The sequence below is a fragment of the Heliangelus exortis genome, chromosome 2, assembly GCF_036169615.1.
Source record: "Heliangelus exortis chromosome 2, bHelExo1.hap1, whole genome shotgun sequence".
Lineage (NCBI taxonomy): Eukaryota > Metazoa > Chordata > Aves > Apodiformes > Trochilidae > Heliangelus > Heliangelus exortis.
Genome location: NC_092423.1, coordinates 29,429,198 through 29,446,910, shown reverse-complemented (window position 1 = coordinate 29,446,910; position 17,713 = coordinate 29,429,198). Strand labels below are relative to the sequence as shown.

The following is a 17,713-nucleotide window of genomic DNA, read 5'->3' as shown; positions in this document are numbered from 1 at the left end:
GATGAACCCCTTTCTCTATGTTTAGATAGCCTTCCAAATCACTTTTCTCTCAGCCCTCTTGTGCATTGTTCTGGGAGTTTTCTTCCTGTGGACAGCTCAGCAGAATCATGTGGACCATCTCCAGGTCAGTCCCTCGGTTTTGTTGCTTTACAGCTCCTTGTTGAGAAAGACTATGAAAAAAAAAGGGTCATTGTTGTCTCTGTTCCGTCTTGTTCAGTTTGGAGGATGTTCTGGCACTCAGTAAGCTTCAGTGAATCCCAGTGATCTGGCACTGGGTCTAGGTTTTGCTTACTTCCTAACTTGGACTTATGGGCCAGGAAAATGTTGTAATGTAGTTTCTTCTCTCCAGTTAGTCCTTGGAGATTCCTCCTCTTCAGATTCAACTGCAGATCTTCATATATTATTTTTTTTTCTGCTGGTTTTTAGCTGAACAAATTTCTTGCAACTTCCTGCCTAACGGGTCCATCTCCTCCTCTTCACTCCTTATATGAGCACAAGGTCATGGTGAGGTTGTTTACTCGTAAGTCTGCTTCCAGAAACCCTTGTCCTTTCAGTTTGTAACCTTTTAAACCCTTTTAGGACTTTAAACATTTTCATCTCAGTTGATTCTTTTCTTCCCAGTTTTCAGTTTATGTGATTAATCTTTATTTTTTCACAGTGTGTACTTGAGTGCTACAAGATTCTTATGCAAACACGAAAGACAAGAAATAAATATATCGTACAAGAGGCAACTGGATAGGAATGAGAAGAGGGTAATTTCAGTTTTAGTCTAACAAAGAAAGGAAAGAAAAAGGGAGATGTGATCAGGACATGAAAGTTCCAAAGAGCAGAAAGTAGACACCTGTTTTTCAGGTGTTGTGCAGTTGGCATTGATTGATCCCAAAGGACAGCATTGTAAGATTGTCATGCTGAAGTTTGATGCTTGTGCTCTTTTCCCTGGACATTTGTAGTCAGAGAGGATAGTGTCTATGCTCACCAGTTAGAATTTGAGCTTAAAAATTCTTTCTCTCTTTTCTGTGTTCAAGAAGATCTGGACACCTAGTGGAAAATACAGTGACAGTAATTTGGAAAATTCTGGGCATTATTATATCAATGAGAAAATGTTCCTTGACTTTCAGAATATTATAGCTTTACCAATTATTGAACAGCAGACAGATAACACAGGGACAGACTGTCAAAAATATGGCTATTTACCTGTGGGCATTTAAAAAGTAAGCACATGTGGATAACTAACCCTTCTGGTACTGGCAGAAAGGAACCAGAACACAGCAACATAGTCTATCGAGTTATGTTCACAGATCAAAGGTAGCTAACAGCTGCTGGAAAGGGAAATAGGATAAGGAAAAATGCAAACCTTTGGAATGATATGAATCAAAGCAATAAAAAAAAATTTCCTGAGAGGAATCCTGAAGCAGCTGATATTGGAAAACCTGGTAAGTGTACAGTTTGTGTGAACTCAGAACCTGATTTCCTTTCAAGGTACTATAGATAGGTGTTTGAGGGCTTGTCTTCAACATGAATTCTAGGTGTGTTCAGAAAATATTCAGAAGCATGGAATTAATTAAGCATTCTGTCCAGGATGGGATGAAGGTGATTTTGCTATTCACACATCAGGCTTACTGTGAGTGAGTTAGGCTGATTTAAATAAGGGGTGCATCTTCTTTCTGAAACAGAGAAAACACCTGAGAGACAGGGTCATGGTTAGTACAACTTATTTGTAGTTTGGCAGGTTATACCTAAAAATAAATGTGGAGACATCTTTTTGAGTGTATGTCTTGAAAAAAACTGGATTTTTTTGTCCTCTCCCATTAGCCAGAATTAGGTGGAGAACATAATTTTGAGCAAGAAGAAAAATAGACTCATGATCTCTACCCTTTACCTCTGATAAAAGTTTGGAGAATGGGCCTGTAGGCTGATAATTATGTTGTTTTCAGAGCTGGAGTCTGTTTTAATGGAAATATGTATCAAATAGTTTCCTATTCACTGAAAATTATTTTCATTTTTAAAAAACTTTCAAGTATTTCAGGAAATATTTTTTACTTTATAGTTCCACCCTCCTACTGACAAACCCATACTAGAAAAAAAAATTACAATTAACCCTCAACAACTGCCAGTGCTCATAGGACCAAACACGTCGTTTTAGTAATACCTTGTCAGTGCTGCCATGATTTCACAAATCATATCTTCTCTGGACTGGATCTTCCTTTTTTTTTTCCAGATTCTATGGAAATATTCAGATACGTATGCAGAGGAAGTTCTCTTTCCCAGTTACAGTCTTTAATGAGCAGCATAGTAGGATCTGTGGTGTAACCTCCTCCAGCCAGAGGTTCTACAGAAATATAATGTGTTTGGAGTGTGTGTGCATAGCACTCTTGCTCCACATTATTAAATTTATTACAGAAAATATTGAATTTTTTTTCACACTTAGGATTTTGTGAAAGGATCAGAGACTGTTTTGTACATTGTCAGTGCCCTTATAGACCAGACTGAATTCTGGAAATTCAAGACAGAGCTCCAGTGTGTGGTACTGGTTCTCCAGACCACAGCCAGCACTGGGAAATGCCTCCCATCCAAGAAAAAAGGGATTTTGTGTGATGATACTGATCATTCTTAGGAGAAATGTGGCATGTGGTGTTGCAGGTAAGAGGTTCATAATGGAAGAGTTTGTCAATAGGGATGATACTTCCTGTTGAAGACAATCTTTTTTCAAAATATGTCTTCAGAACATAGGGAGGGAGGAACCATGAAGCTTTTTCCACCTTTTCTGTGATGCTAGTGGCTAGCGGATATGATTTCTGAAACTAGAGTGAGAAGAGTTTGGGGAAATTATATTGTGGAAAGGAAGAGCCTGAATGATTTGTCTGTTGAGATCTTATTAAAGTTCCAGGACTTGATGTACCTAGTAATAAGAAAGTGAGAAACATCTACCAGTAAGAAAGTAATAAGAATAAGATACGCATGAGTCTACCAGTAGTGATTTTTTACTTTTATTCTCAGATATAGTCAGTTCATGTGTCATTTACTTGTTTTATTATTTATTTATGAGGACTTCATGAGACTTGAGTTAACATTTGGTTAACATGAAGCATAACAAGCATGAAAAGACCAACAATGGATTGAGTTATGTTGCATCCAAACTCTATGAACAGTCTTGTTTCTCAGATTTTCTAAGTGTTATAATTTAACAAAGAACTACTCTAAAACTGCATTTCTGTTTATTGGCCCCATAGATGTGAATTAGAAAAGTCTAACTTTTACCAAGTTTTTTTGAAAGAGATGACTCTAAGCATACTGACCACACACAATCAGTTAAAGCAGATGAAGTTCATCTTTTCCAGATCCTTAATTGTAACTCTTTGCATGGGATTACTCTCCTATGAATTCTTATATGATGCAAATTCTCTAATGCTTCACTTATTATAAAATTGTGGCCTAGATTACATTTATAAATAAAAATATAGAACAGAACCTTCAGTTTCCATGTTTCCAGCTCCTACTTTAATCAATGTGAGTTTGAAGATATTCAGGGCTTGCCAGCACAAGCAACATTTTGCAGCATTCATTCTTCTTTCCCATAGGACTATGAATAAATACTAATTAATATCAAGCTAAAATGTCCAACTTTTAAAATATGTATCTGCTTGAGTTTTTTGTTTTGGTTTGGTTTTTTTCAAATACACTTTTCTTCTGGATAACAAATGTGAATAAGAGACTTATTTCCTGCCTGAGTTACTTTCCCATGCCTACATGTTTTGGTCTTTTTTTGTTCTTTTTTGTATGAAGGAAAGAAATAGTTTTGTAGAAAGCCGAACCCACAAAATCCACTGGGTATTGTTCTATGCTAGAGATTGCTAAGCATACAGTGTTAACAATGGGCCAAATACTGTACTAATTTATCTGGGATAACTTCTGGATTCTGGGAATTGTGCTTACTGAAGGAGGACAACAGAGCTTTACCCTACAGGAGAATGCCCAGAATACTTTCCTGAGCTTATTTGCCTATCCTGCAGCATAAGGTTTCTGTATAGCATTGGTCTTTCACCTGACAAGCTAATCTAGTAAGACCTGATGTCCTTAATCCATCCCCAAATTCTAATTCTTTAGGCCTTTGAGTTAGAACCCAAATAGCTGGCCAAAGTCTGATATTATTATCTGGAATATGAGAAAGGAATTTTCCTGATTATGCTCTATTTTGGCTCACCCTTAAATCTCTAAAGTGATTGCTAACATGTCACAAGCACACACTTCAGACTTCCTGCTCCTTGTGTGACATGCATTAATTGGAATTAACCATTTGCTGCAGTGACCTGAGAGCCAGCAATGAAAATGTAAGGGCAGAATAAAGTCTGAGGCCTGTCAGAGTATTTATATGGCAGTACTTCAGACAGAGCCAGTTAGCTCAAGGACTTAGATCCTTAGTGAAGTTAGAAGTTTGAACTGGGTGACAGAAAAGACAAGAATGATGTGATCTTGTAAGTGTATGGTAGGGGTTAAGTCTGATTTTAATAATGGACTCAAACTTCTGGCTGACATTGTCAACACAGCTTTGCCTAAACCTATGGAGTGTCCTCCACATGGCTGTGGAGATGGGGGTAAGGGGGAGTATGGAGAGCACTTAAGTTTCTCACAGAACACTTTTGTGTATCTCAGCATAAGTTTTCCTTGAATCCCAGGCCAGAGTTCTCACTTTGCAGTTTCTTGGAAAGTACTGCATGGAGTCAGATAGGGGTTATGGCATTTATAACCCTGTATGTAGTTATTAGTAACAATTTCCAGTTGCTGACAAAGGCAAAGCACCACACAGTTGCTCCATAAACAAATATTTATGTATCATACATGGAAAGTGTAAACAGCTTTTGCAGTGTTTCTCAAATAATTTCTCAATGTGATCAAGAAGTTAACCTACAAGTGTTTCTTCCTGAACAGACTAATACAATCTGCTGTTATTACCATATACACTCAGAGAATTAAGTTTATCTTGTAACATTGACTTATAATGTAAAGAATCAGTACTGCGTTTGGTTTTCAGTGCTTTAACAAAAGTATATGAGGACATCCTTTTTTTTGCGTAATCTGCATTTCAGAAATTTTTTCAGTCTGTGTGGCCTAGAACAGAGAGGTACAACTAAGATTTTTTTTCAAGCTGGCAAAATGATTTTCAGTGCTTCTCAGGCCCTTTCAAAATGCTTCTCTTGTCAGCAAACAAAGGTTTGGCAGTGTCTTGTAACTAGATGTATTCAGCTCTTTTTCAATACTTGCTTGCATCAGCTTGTGCGTGGGCAAGGAAACAAATCAAGGATTGCTAAACCTGAGCACTCAAACATCATGAATTAGGCCCCAGAAATTCAGCAAACTGCTTTAAAATTCATTAATTAATAAAATATTGAAGAGAAGGGTCTTTCCATTTGTTCTGTGATGGTTGAGCGTTTGGCTCATAATATAAAACTTTTCTCTGCAGCCAATGTAAACGTATATTGACTTTAAAAGGGAAAATTGCACTTAAATTCAAATGTCTGCAAAATTCCAGAACTTGGGCTTTTAGGAACACCACCAAATAACAACAGACTTGCAGAAAAATTGTAATAACAATTGACATTGAAACCAACATAACAGGGCTTGGGATGAGACCTGACAGCATCGTCACTCTTTTCCTATCACTAAGTTTATCCCCTACCCAAGACCCTTGAGCTTCCTGAAACACCTGTGTGCATGACTAGAACTGTGTAGAAAGAAAGAAACAATTTAATTTCACAGCGTATTTGGATATTTCTAAATTTAGTTCACACAAAACTAAATTTAGACGTTCTGTTTGAAATAGTGTGCTTGCCTTCAAGACAGCTTTACTTGAAGTTTATAGTCAGAGGGAGAACTTTTGTAAAAAGCATTGGCCACGTGGTGCCCTTCAAACAATCAAAAGAGCTCTAAGTAGAGTAATCAAAAAGCTTCACTGCACTAGAGTTTCCAAAAATATGGTGTTATGTCAAAATGGAGTATTTTAGAAATATATCGTGTTTATTCAGGTGTCTTTGTGGGGGCAACAAATGAGAGAAAATATATTTGTGGTCCAGGTTAGAAAAAAGTCATAAAGAGATAGGGCTCACTTAGCTTTTTTTTTCTTTTTTTTCTTTTTTTTTTTTCTTTTTTTTTTTTTTAAGGATGATGAACAATTCTCTATATCAGAACATGAATTTGAGCACCTTATGTGCAAGGCTTTTGTAATAATTACCATGTGAGAGACACTTGAATTCCTCCAGCGTAGATCTGCCACACACATACAAATTTGAGAAGCTTTGTTTTCATTCCAGTATGGAAAAGGCTTTCATGTTTGGATTTTAAAAACAGAAAGAAAAAAGAAGAAGAAAAAAACAAAGGAAAAATGAAGTAGTTCTGGAGTCAGTAGTAGTCTGGAAGCCTTAGGAAGTCTGCCTGCTCTTGACCCTATGGGATAGCGAGTGTGGGAGTAAGGATCCTCCAGCTGCTGCTTCTGGCTCCTGATTCACCTGGGAGTGCTTCTGCTGGGCTGGATGCAAACACAGTTGAACAGGAGACCACAGCATGCTCCAGAATCTAGCTGGTATCTGGCACAATAATGACAGATGAAAATTATATCTCTATAAGTATAGTGACATAGGTATGTCTCTCTTTTTGCTTATCTAACTAAATGTACTTCTGAATATATTATTTTAAATTTAATTTGGACAAATACCAGCTGAAGAAAAAAAATTCTTCTGAATTTTTGACTCACCTTCTTGCTGACCAGTATCTTGATTAAATTTTCTCCGGGACTTCAAGAGCATAAGAAGTGATAAACACCCTGCCTTCTCTGGTAACTTATTCAGAAAAGATCCCAAAATGTGTGTGTCTAATTACACTCTCTAGCTGAAATCTTCACTTCTGCTATCTGCATGCAGGCAGTCACATAGTACAAACAAGACATGTTTCTTCCCTCCTTTTTTAGAAATAACAAAATGTTGACATTTGACACATAGATTGTACAAGTAACAAGGAAGCTGGATGTGTGTGTTTTTGAAAAACACCAGTTTTTCTTTTCCCTCTCTTTGGGAACCTCCCTAAAAATTTGACTTAGTTCCAACTTCTTCAACAATTGGCTAAGACATCATTCCCAAATTTCCCTTTCCATCTCTCCCCACTGAATAATATTCTACTTCCCCTGACATGTCTCCTAACTTTTCTCGGAATCTTTACACAAACCACAGTAAGCTCAATATTTTTCAAGATGAAAAATGCACTGAAGCTTTTCTTTGCCAGTCTTTGACCACCACCTCTTTTCTCTTTTCTGTTTAATGCCAGTGTTAATGTCAACATTTCTTTTCCTCTATCTGCAGCTGAGCTGATATTTACATGGATCCCACACATCCCAACACTTGTGTATTGTTCCCCTCTGCTCAGTCTTCAGTCTGCATACCTTTCCCTTTGTCCTCCATTGCCAAAATTCTTTTTCATATTTTGCTTATCTCCTAGCTTATCTCATGGAGTTTACCTCTCTACCCTATGCCATTAAAACATTACATATAGTTAAAAAAAAAAAAAAAAATCCTTTCTGTACTTTTTCCCGACCATTTCGGAGGAGTAAAATCAGACAAGATGTGAAATGCAAACTCTTCCATATTCCGCATTACTCTTACTCAGTTGCCTTCTCCTTTTTCATATCCCGAAGTATCTTCTTAGCAGTTTTATAGTTTATCTTTTTAGTGATTTTATTTCCATTTTAAAGTTACTCTTCCTAACAAATTCTCCAATATTTCTGCTGTATAGGATTAGTGATTTTTCTGCTTATCTTATAGAATTGGCCCTGGGTAAACACTGTTGCTAGCTTATTACAGAGATAAGATTTTTACTATATTTTGGCACAGCCAATGAGGTACAGAGAGATCTATTTGTAAAGAACTCAATGCTTAGCCCTTAATTAGCAGATTGTATCCATCATTTGTCCATCTCTGCATCTAGAGGCTCTCTGTAGCCAAGTCTTTTACCAAGAGGAAGCATTCGTTCTCCCTTGTTTCTTTATGGATGTTCCACAAGGAATGAGTGAATTAGCTATACCAAATACACTTTTTAAAACTGGACTTGCATTGTTCCGTAGCTATTACACCATCCGGTAAAATGACATAGGAGACTATGTCATTTCATCTCCCCAAAGCAATCATGGTTCATGCCTGCTCAACCGTTATGTTTCACGGCCTTAATTCCTAGGCAGAACTTCTGGAATCTGCTTTCTGAGATTAGCAGTGCCCTCTTGCCTGATTTCAAACAAAAATAATTAGAAAGGCACATGTACCAGCTTCCAGTTTATAAGAGTTCATTATTTGAAATCCCCTGAGCTCCTCCAATTAGAAAACAACTTTTTGACTTAATATCCTTCAATTGTTAAAAACTTGCGTCACTGAGAGATCACAGTGAAACGTAAAGGTCCCAGCACATTGGCACTTGATTGTGAGGGGATGTGATTGTTCCACATTTAGACTGGAAAGGGTTAGGAACTCCGCTTCCCAATGTGCTTAATGAATGAAAGGAAAATTGGACCCTTGAGCCAGAGGCAATGACCTAACTGAGTGAAAAATGTTTGCAGGTTAACAAGGGCAACTGTTCCTTGCTATAATTCCCACTGGAGGTGAATGACAAAAAAGGCCAATAAACCTCAGACTTTGGATTATTTATTAACCTGTTTTCTTCCTAGAAGAAAATACCTTACTCTAGATCTTGGAAGACAGAACTGAAAAAAAAAGTGCCCTTATACAATGGGTAAGTTAATGACTGATGTGCACTGCTTAAAAAGAGTGAGGTGTAGTATATAGTAATGTACTCTCTGTAATGAGTCACATTTTTTAAAAAGACAAATTCACTAGGACTGAGACTTAAGGACAGTAAAAATAAAATTGGGATTAAATTACACTAATTTAAGCCATATTAGAACAAAATGTAACTGGAAATTACGTATAAGTGTCACGGTTTAACACTGGCCCGGCAATTAAGCCAAATGACTGATGCTCTCTGACAGATCCCCCTCCCCTCCCTGATAAAGAAAGGAGAATAAGGGAGAGAGACTTATGGGCTGGAAACTAAACTACACAGCTTCAATGAAACAGTGATGATAAAAAGGAAAAATTACTAAATATATACAAATATAATTGATACCACATTCCTCCCCCCTTTCCCTCAATAACTCTCACGTCACCACCAAGGCTGCAGGGCAGCCCTGAGAAAGTTCTGGCCGGACTTTCCAAACCAGGACAATAAGCACAATTGACACTGAATCAGAGAGACATATTTTTTGTCTTGTCCTCACAAGCACTGCTTCCTAACATGTTGATACAGCAGAAATGTAGCTCTCCTACAAGTACTCAGAAACCAGGGTGCAGTGGGATTGCCCCGTCCTGATGCAGACTGAAGCCTCTCTGGTTGGAAATCATGCAAGTCACTTCTCACTCTGGAGGGCAAACTTGATTTCTGAGCTAAACTCTTTGTCATGAATTAATGGAAATATTCCCATTGTCTTCACTGGGATCAGGTCTATTTGGAGCATAACGCAGAGGAGATGGAAAAAGAAACCAAAAAAACAAACCAGGGTAAATTCAGAGAAATGAAGAAAAAGCCTGAAGTACAGTAGCTATCAAACTATCTTTACAAAAAAATGGAAGTGATACCTTTTCAGGAAGCTATGTAGACTAGTCAGGAGAGAATTGAAGGGTATGATCCAAAGTTGAGCTGTTTCAGTGGGCTTTGTATTGTAGTAGTCCCTAACAGAGTATACAAATAACGTATTGCTTCCTGTATTTGAAGCGCCAAAAATGAGACAGTTGCAAGAATTCTGCAAACCATATGTCTGAATCAGCCTGGGACTGAAGCAAAAGGAAGGAATATGCATTTGCATAATGTGACTCTCCCTGCAACATAGCTACGATACCCATAAAGCATACATGTATTTTCAGTAAAGGGAGATGTATTTGACTTTCATGTTAAAATAACTTAGCATTTTTCAAAACCTTCTTTTTTTATTCTGTTGTGTACCTGCAAATGAAAAAGTGAATACCATATTTATCTATTGCGTTCCTCTCTGAATGACAGAACAGCCTTCCTGCTCAGATCCTTTCCTGAAAATGTGTGGTAAATTTGTATGGTCTTTAGCTATGTGTTTGCAAGTCTCATTGACTTCAAAATGGTTAGACAATTTGCATCTGATTATTTAATCTTAGAAAAGAAAATCTCAGAGAGAAGCTGAATTTTGCTTCCTGTCCCAGTGACTTTTAAATAATGCATGCCACGGTACCTTTACAAAAAGACATACAGTTGGAATAACACTTTAAGGATGGATTTTATTTCTATAAATTAACATTTGTTTTAAATACAAGGTGTTCTAGCATTAATATATTTTATTTAGTTTAAATATTATTTGCCCTATGCTATTGCTGTTAAGGTGATTCTTGAGTTGAATTTGCATTTTGAGCTGCACCTGTGTTAGTTAGGACCAAATGTCCAGTGACATCTGCTAACAATGAACACACAGAATTTTGGTTGCTTGTGACTTTTCTGTTGTCTTACCTAAACCAGTAAGCACCTGAATTCTTGATAGTCTTTTAAAAACGAAAAAAAGCTTCTCAGGATTTGTAATAGACTGCAGGATTTTAAAAACCATAATCCAAAGCACTGAAAACAGTTTTGGAAATAACTGAGTATGTAGCAGAACCAACAACTATCTGTGATAGGAAAAGTGGATGAGTTAGATCTGAACACCCAAAGCAGACCTTGCAAAACATCAGATATGTCGAGGGGATATCTGTGCCTGAGTTGGGCCAGAATGAATGATGAGTCCATGATTCACATTGGCATCTTGTTGTAGGCATCTGTTCTGTTCTGTGGGGTTTCACCCATAGGAGATGAGTTGCTTGAAGGAAGATGTCATCTGGTTTACTGCATTTTACTTGCCATGGAGAAGAGAAGCCAACAGTCATCAGCAGTCTTGGAAGACTATTTTAGACTTGTTGTTGTCTCTGTTACAGTAAATAGCACTGCCCCTGTACATTGCAGGCAGGTAAGAATTGTACTTGCACAACTGAGTGCAACGTCTGAGTGAGTGAAATGAGAGTATTCTATAGGATACTGACTTTATGATGTACAGACCAGCCTGAGATATAAAAAGTCATATAATCAGTTAGGTTGGAAAAGCCCTTTAAGGTCATCAAGTCCAACTGTCAACTGAACACTGCCAATGCTACCACTATACCATGTCCCTAAGCACCATGTCTACACATCCTTTAAATTCTTCCAGGGTTGGTGATTCAACAGTTTCTCTGGGCAGCCTGTTCCAGTGCTTGACAACACTTTCAGTGAATAAATTTTTCCTAAAATCTAATCTAAACCTGCCTAGTGCAACTTGAAGCCATTTCCTTTTGTTCTATTTCTTGTTATATGCAGAAGAGACACCCACCTCACTACAAGTCCAGGTAAACAGCATCCACAGCCTTTCTCTCATCAAATAAATAGTTCATCTCATCATAAAAGGAGATCAGGTTAGTGAAACAGGACCTGTTTTTCATAAACCCATGCTTACTGGATAGCTGCTCTTAAATAGGCATGCTTAAGAGTAGCTGTCTAGGAGCAACTGGCAGTGCTGCCCATGGAGATTCCCAGTTCTTAGGTCTAATCTTTAACATCATCCTTAGTGCCACTAAATTAGTCGGTGTTACAACTCTTTCTCATTGCTTGAGGCCTGGTTCAGCTGCAGGGAAGTCTTCTCCCCATGAAGTTGTAGATACCACAGGACTTCTCCTATCCTCTCTTTATGCAGAACTAGTGCTCCTAAGTTGGGTGTCTGAAGCCTTTATCCTGTGTCTGATTCTAGACAACCCAGATCTATTTCTTATTTTACCAGGAAATTAAGTGAAAACTTGCCTATTGGTGTTGGATATTGGCTGTAAAATTTCATCTTGCGTAATCCCAGGAACTCTAAAAGTCTGCATAGTGGATCTTTTTATTAAAACAAGGGTTAAAACGTGAAAATAATTAAAATGAGAAAATAACAAGGAATAAAAAAAAATAATCTGGTGAGTAATATTTAGGTTAGTAGAATAACGCTGCTTTGGGAAAGTAGCCAAATTACAAACTATAAAAAGGTAAGAAGAAAAACTTTCAGTACCATGAAAAATTCATGAGTGAGTAGGATGTCAGAACTACTTTGACTCATAATTCAGCTCTGTTTGTATTAAACCTGAATATGAACTTCTGAACTTGATTTTTCACAACTTTTCTAGTTTGGGATACTGGTAAGAAATTATTAATTATTAAATATATTGGTTTCCTTCTGAGTTATATTGGATATTGGTGACTTAGCTGTACTGCTCAAAGATGTGGAAATATTTCTGCTTTCAGTTATAATTTATAGTGCTTTGTACCTATATACTTCTATTTGTAATTTAACTTCTATATGCATTGTTTCATGGTTTTAAAAAAATTCTTCTTTAGACTCCTTTAAACATGGATGGACATTTCTTCTGTTAAATTTTCATCAGGATAAAATAAAAAAACACTAAAATGTTAGGTTATGTAATAAAAAAAAAAAAGATTTTGGATACAAAAGTTTTGTTACTTTTGTTTAATTTCTGCATAAACTTGGTTTTATTCCTTAGCTCATTTTTTGTAGGCAATTACATTACCACTTGATTACTGCTTTTGATGTTCTCCTGGAGGAAAAAAAATGGGCACACACTAGAGTTTCAAAACATAATCCATGTATATTAAGTAAAGTTTTTGTATTTTTTCCAACAAAAATGAAATCTTACCTTCATTACTGGGTAGTTTTCCCAGTCAAATAGTGTGTAAACCTAAACAGATCATGAAAGTTCACTGACACATAATTCCATAAAGGTGTTAAAGTGACCCTAAAACCCTCTTTATTGTTTCATACAATATTTGTAAACCTCACAAATATTACTATATGCACTTGCATTCATGTCATCATTGGCTGTGATCTTGTCACATAAATTAAGTAAGGTTGGGTCTTGTCAGTTCTTGGAGAGGAGGCCTCCAAGGAAAACCCAGATGTTGTAGGCATTGATGGTGTTTCAGTGGGAAGACCACCTACTGTGCTAGTAGTCATTTTTCCTCTGGATTGTGAGCATTGTGTTTGGAAGGACATTGCTGGTTTTTTTCTGAGGTTAAAAATTAAGAACCTGGCCAAAACCAAGTATTTCAAAGCATGATAAAAATAATCGTATCACATCCTGCATAAAAGTACCAAAGTGGTTTCAGTACTGCCAGCTGAAACCAGGAACCTATTAGAGTGCATTGAAAATGTCTTTTTCCCTTTTGTTTTTATATTTGCACTTCATTCTGCATCTATCCACCCCCTCTGTGAAATGTTTTCTGATAACTAACAACTAAAAGCAATTTTTATCTTCATCAGAATTTCCTGTAAGCTTTTGTAAAATACTCAAAACTCAAAAATCATGACTGCAAGAGAAACTAGGAATTCCCTCAGCTGGGAATTTTGTAGTCTGGTCTTTATCTTATTATTTCCCCCAGCGGCACAGAACAATGTTAAAATGTAATCTGTTTTGCATGATTTCCTTGACAACTGTCACCATGTCTTTTGTCTTTAAGCCCCCACCCCACAGTGGGCAAGAATACCTGGCTACCCCATACCTCTTTGGTGGAGTGGGGAAGGGTGCAGGCATTAACCAGTGCTTCCTGAAAACCTTTGGGCCAGGTGCACTGTATCTTGTCTCAGTAATGTGTGTATTCACCCTATTGCCTCCCGAAGTGTTAAATTAATATTGCAATGCATCATGGCAATTCTTGTTTGTAGGGGAAGTTTTGCAGGTTTTTTTAAACGTTTCCTCTAATATTCTTTATAAAAAAAATTATTTCATACGCTGAACACAGACTCTTATCATTAAAGAGAATTTTAAACCAGAACATTAGATGAAAAACAGTTAAAGTAGAAACAAAGTTTAACCAGGCCTGATACTACTTTGCCCACAAGAAAGTCCTGGTTATACAAGTTCAAGACAGAAAAGAAACATACTTTTGCCCAGTGTGTTTATAGGTTCTGAGGGCTGACCCTCACACTATTGTCTTTTGCCTTAAATAGGACTATGGATTAAGGAACTGCAGATATCTTTGTGGGCAAATACAAGCTTCCTCACAGCTAAAATCTGAATGATAGAACTGTGAATTTTAAATACGGATTGATGATTATAACTGGTTTGGAAGGTTTAACACTTAGAGTTTTGGTATGGATAGTGATTTTCCCAACCTAGAACTTTCCCAGCTTTAGAAAAAATACCTCTGACATTGAGAGCTGGACAATATATTCATATCCATATATAGTGGATTTTTTTTTCATAGAGGATGTGAAACACAGATTTGTCCTTTATGCTTGGAGCCGATTTGCTCTCTGTGCACTGTGTCAGGGGGTGTACAGTGGAGTAAAACTCCACAATACAGTTGTAAATATTGGCTATAGTGGGTTCACAGAACTTGATCTTAATTGTTTCTAAACACAGATCAAGTATGGTTTTAAGGGAAAGTCTCACGGAAGTTACATGTTCTGAAGAGATCAGCAAAAATCATGACCAGGAATGGAATAGCCGTAGACTCTTATAATAGGAAAGTCTTTGCTTATTATAGGATTTCTCATTGACCAGGGGAGATAAAAGGGAGAAAAGGAGAATAATTAACCAAATTTCCTCATAGTCTCTAAAATTATTACACAGAGGTTAAAAAAATATTTTTTTATTTTTATGCAGGTGTTATGAAAGCTTTGCTGCTTGGTATGTGACCTGTAGGATGGTATCATCTTTAGGTTCCAAAACTAACCTTGGTTCCTGGAAAGAAAGATGGGAAATCTCTTTTATTTTGCTAATTTTTTAGTAATTATTGTGACAGGGATGTTAAAAATATTCTTAGCATAAACACTACTAGCTACACTAAACTTGAATAAAGCCAAGTCTGTATTTCACTATATGCCCTCTGAAAATGCATCAGTGTAAAGATTGAGCTACACAAAGTCTGCTTTTTGTGAAGTAAACTGAGTAGGATGTATTTTGGAATAGTACTAGATTTCTGCTCCCAATCAAGAGCAGTGGTCACAGCTGTTGTGCTCAGACATTAGACTACTGTATATCTGCCACTACAACTTTGTAGGATGTCAGAGGTACCTCAGAGTCAGGGACAGGACTCAGAGAGAGGAATGGAGCACCACAGCAAAGAAACAAGATGAAGGGATAAAGATTTTTTTGAAAGTAGAGAATTATTTCTTCCAGGGTCTTGAATGAGTCTTGAGTACCTGGGTGTCACCATTTCTTCTCTGACAGCAAACAAGAACCCAGCACAAATGTCCCTGTGGCTGTTAGCTCCTCCATCAACTTCCAGTGGCTGAAGTCTGCAAAGGATCTCAGTATTCTAATCCTGCTGTTAATCACAAGGTTGATAATATGATACCAACTGACAGAACTTTTTTGGATTTTCTGGTTTGCATTTTTAAGATAAGATAACATACACACAAGCAACATAAAATAATATTTTTATGGTTCTGAACTTTTCAAAATTTTGGTTGTATCACAAGCTGCAGATAATTTATGGTAATATCTGCTGATTTCAAAGATTTCCTTTGGTGGCAGGGGAGGAAAAGGTGCTTTGATGCTGCTGCATGGTTTTGCTTCCCCGTTTTCAGAAAGAAATGCTTTGATATTTCTTGTCATCTCATTTCTTATTTTGAATTAAATACAATATTTACAACTACAAACAGTTTTAAAAGTTGAAATCAAAACAAACAGATCAGCTTCAGAGAGCTTTCTTTTTTTATAGAAGTGTGGGTCATGTTCAACATTTCTTAACTGCAGAATTCCCTACGGAACTCAAAGAGATAACCCAGATTCTTGTGGCATCTCTTATTGTAAAGACTTTGCTTACATTTTGTCTACTATTTTATCAGAAGAAAATTTCAGTGCACAGGGTGAACTCCTTAAGTGGTACGAAGATTTTGTGGCAACTTGAGTCATCTTTGCTGGTTGCAGAGGCTGGAAGATGGGCTAGAGGGGTCAAGAACTGCAAAAAAGGTAGAAAGGCTCCTCACATGCCCAGCATCTCCATGGTGCCCTAATGCTCTGCGTTCTCTTTCTACCTCCACTACGTGGAAGGTGGTGCCAGGTGACTTTTAACTGGCTTCTCAAAGGTAGTCAGAAACTGGGTGCTGTTTGCTTTATGGGTGTCTGATGGCAGATGCTATGGAGAAACAAACTGCAGAACTACTCAAAACTTCACCATTTTATCTAAACTGGAAGGGGAACCGATTTTTCAAGGTATAGAATACTTGCCATGGGAGATGTTGTTAAAAAAAATCATGCTACTCATGTGAATTTTATCTGCCAACTCTATGTCTGTATTTCTGTAATATCTGAATGAGGGCAGTGATTTCCTCTGAGCTTATAGAGCTATTATCATAGTTTCTAGCTGATTTAAACACTATACATATTAATGCCATTTTGAAGTCAATATAGAAGAACGGTCACCTGGGAGATATAACATGGATTCTTTCTTCAGAGTAAGACTGAGCTGTGTACCAAAATGTTGCATGAAGTCACATCTTGATTTACATAAAAATATATATATATATATATATACACATGTTTAAGGAAACTAAATTAACATTGGTCAGGCAGCAGCATTAGAAGTTGTGTATTTTGACTGTTCTGCAATGAAATTTCAGTGTGCTTCCACTGCAAAGATTCATTTAAGTGCATGTAAGTAATATGTTGACTAGGATATTTCAGTAAAAAATAATTCTGGTTGGTACAAAGCTTTATTTATATTTCTTAGAAGCTGACTCTAATTGAAGTAAACTTTGTTTCTCCTGTGCTTCATGTTTTCCCTTTTCACTGCTAGTGAGTTTCCTTTTATGCTTTAGCCTTATCATCGAACTATGAGGGCATTTAAGGACTGCTGAAGACAGTGTCCAAATGAAGAGTTTTTACTCCACAGTGCTAGTAAACAGAGAGTAATCTACTTATAATTCTACTCGCAGTATGCTGCACTAGAATATCTAGCTCAAAACCAAGCTCTTCTAGAACTTTGGTGTTTGATTCCAGATTTGTCAAGGCTTACTACCTCTGCTGGGGGAGATTTTTGAAAATGAGACCACTGTTGCAGAGTCAGGAAAGGGCTGACTTATTAATAAAGGACAATGATGTAGATAGATACAAAGCTCTGACGGGAGGGTCTAAGTAAGCACACTGTATATGGTGCTCCCTAGATTATTTCTTATTCTTTTAGGGTTTCTAGATGAGATGTCCTCTCTACTCTTAACAGAAACAGGTCCATACAATGACCAGAATTTTCAAAACTGATCAAAGACTGCATATTTTCAGGTTCTGAGCATTCAGCATGAGACATTGATAAAGTTTCCTAATATTCAGAAAGAGCTCAACACCTCTTTTATGAAAATATGTTTCCTTTGAGCCAGGCTCATAACATTACTAGTCACCTCAGAACAGACAGACGAGTCTCCTTCCCTACTAGCAAAAAAACCCAGCTGGGCAAAACTGCTATGTTCTTGCTTACCATGAGCACCAGGGCTTGGCAAGATTTCACAACCTTCAGTTTCTTCCACCAGATAAGCATAACAGTGCTTAAATAAGTTCTGTCTTCCTTTGGAATATGGCCACAGTTTAAACTGCTCAGAGGCAACTGAGTCAGG

At 37.1% G+C, this 17,713-nt stretch overlaps 1 long non-coding RNA gene across 3 annotated transcripts in view; it reads right to left on the bottom strand.

Moving 5' to 3' along the window:
- LOC139792276 (uncharacterized) overlaps positions 1-17,713 on the bottom strand; it is a 77,924-nt gene that overhangs the window by 42,684 nt on the left and 17,527 nt on the right. The window contains exon 5 of one of the 3 annotated variants that reach the window (XR_011724200.1): positions 4,805-6,578. The exons of 1 other annotated variant lie outside the window; for it this stretch is intronic. This is a non-coding gene — a long non-coding RNA (uncharacterized lncRNA). Of the gene's footprint in view, positions 1-4,804; positions 6,579-7,635; positions 10,940-17,713 lie in introns of those variants that run through there. One more of the 3 variants, XR_011724202.1, reaches the window with a different exon arrangement.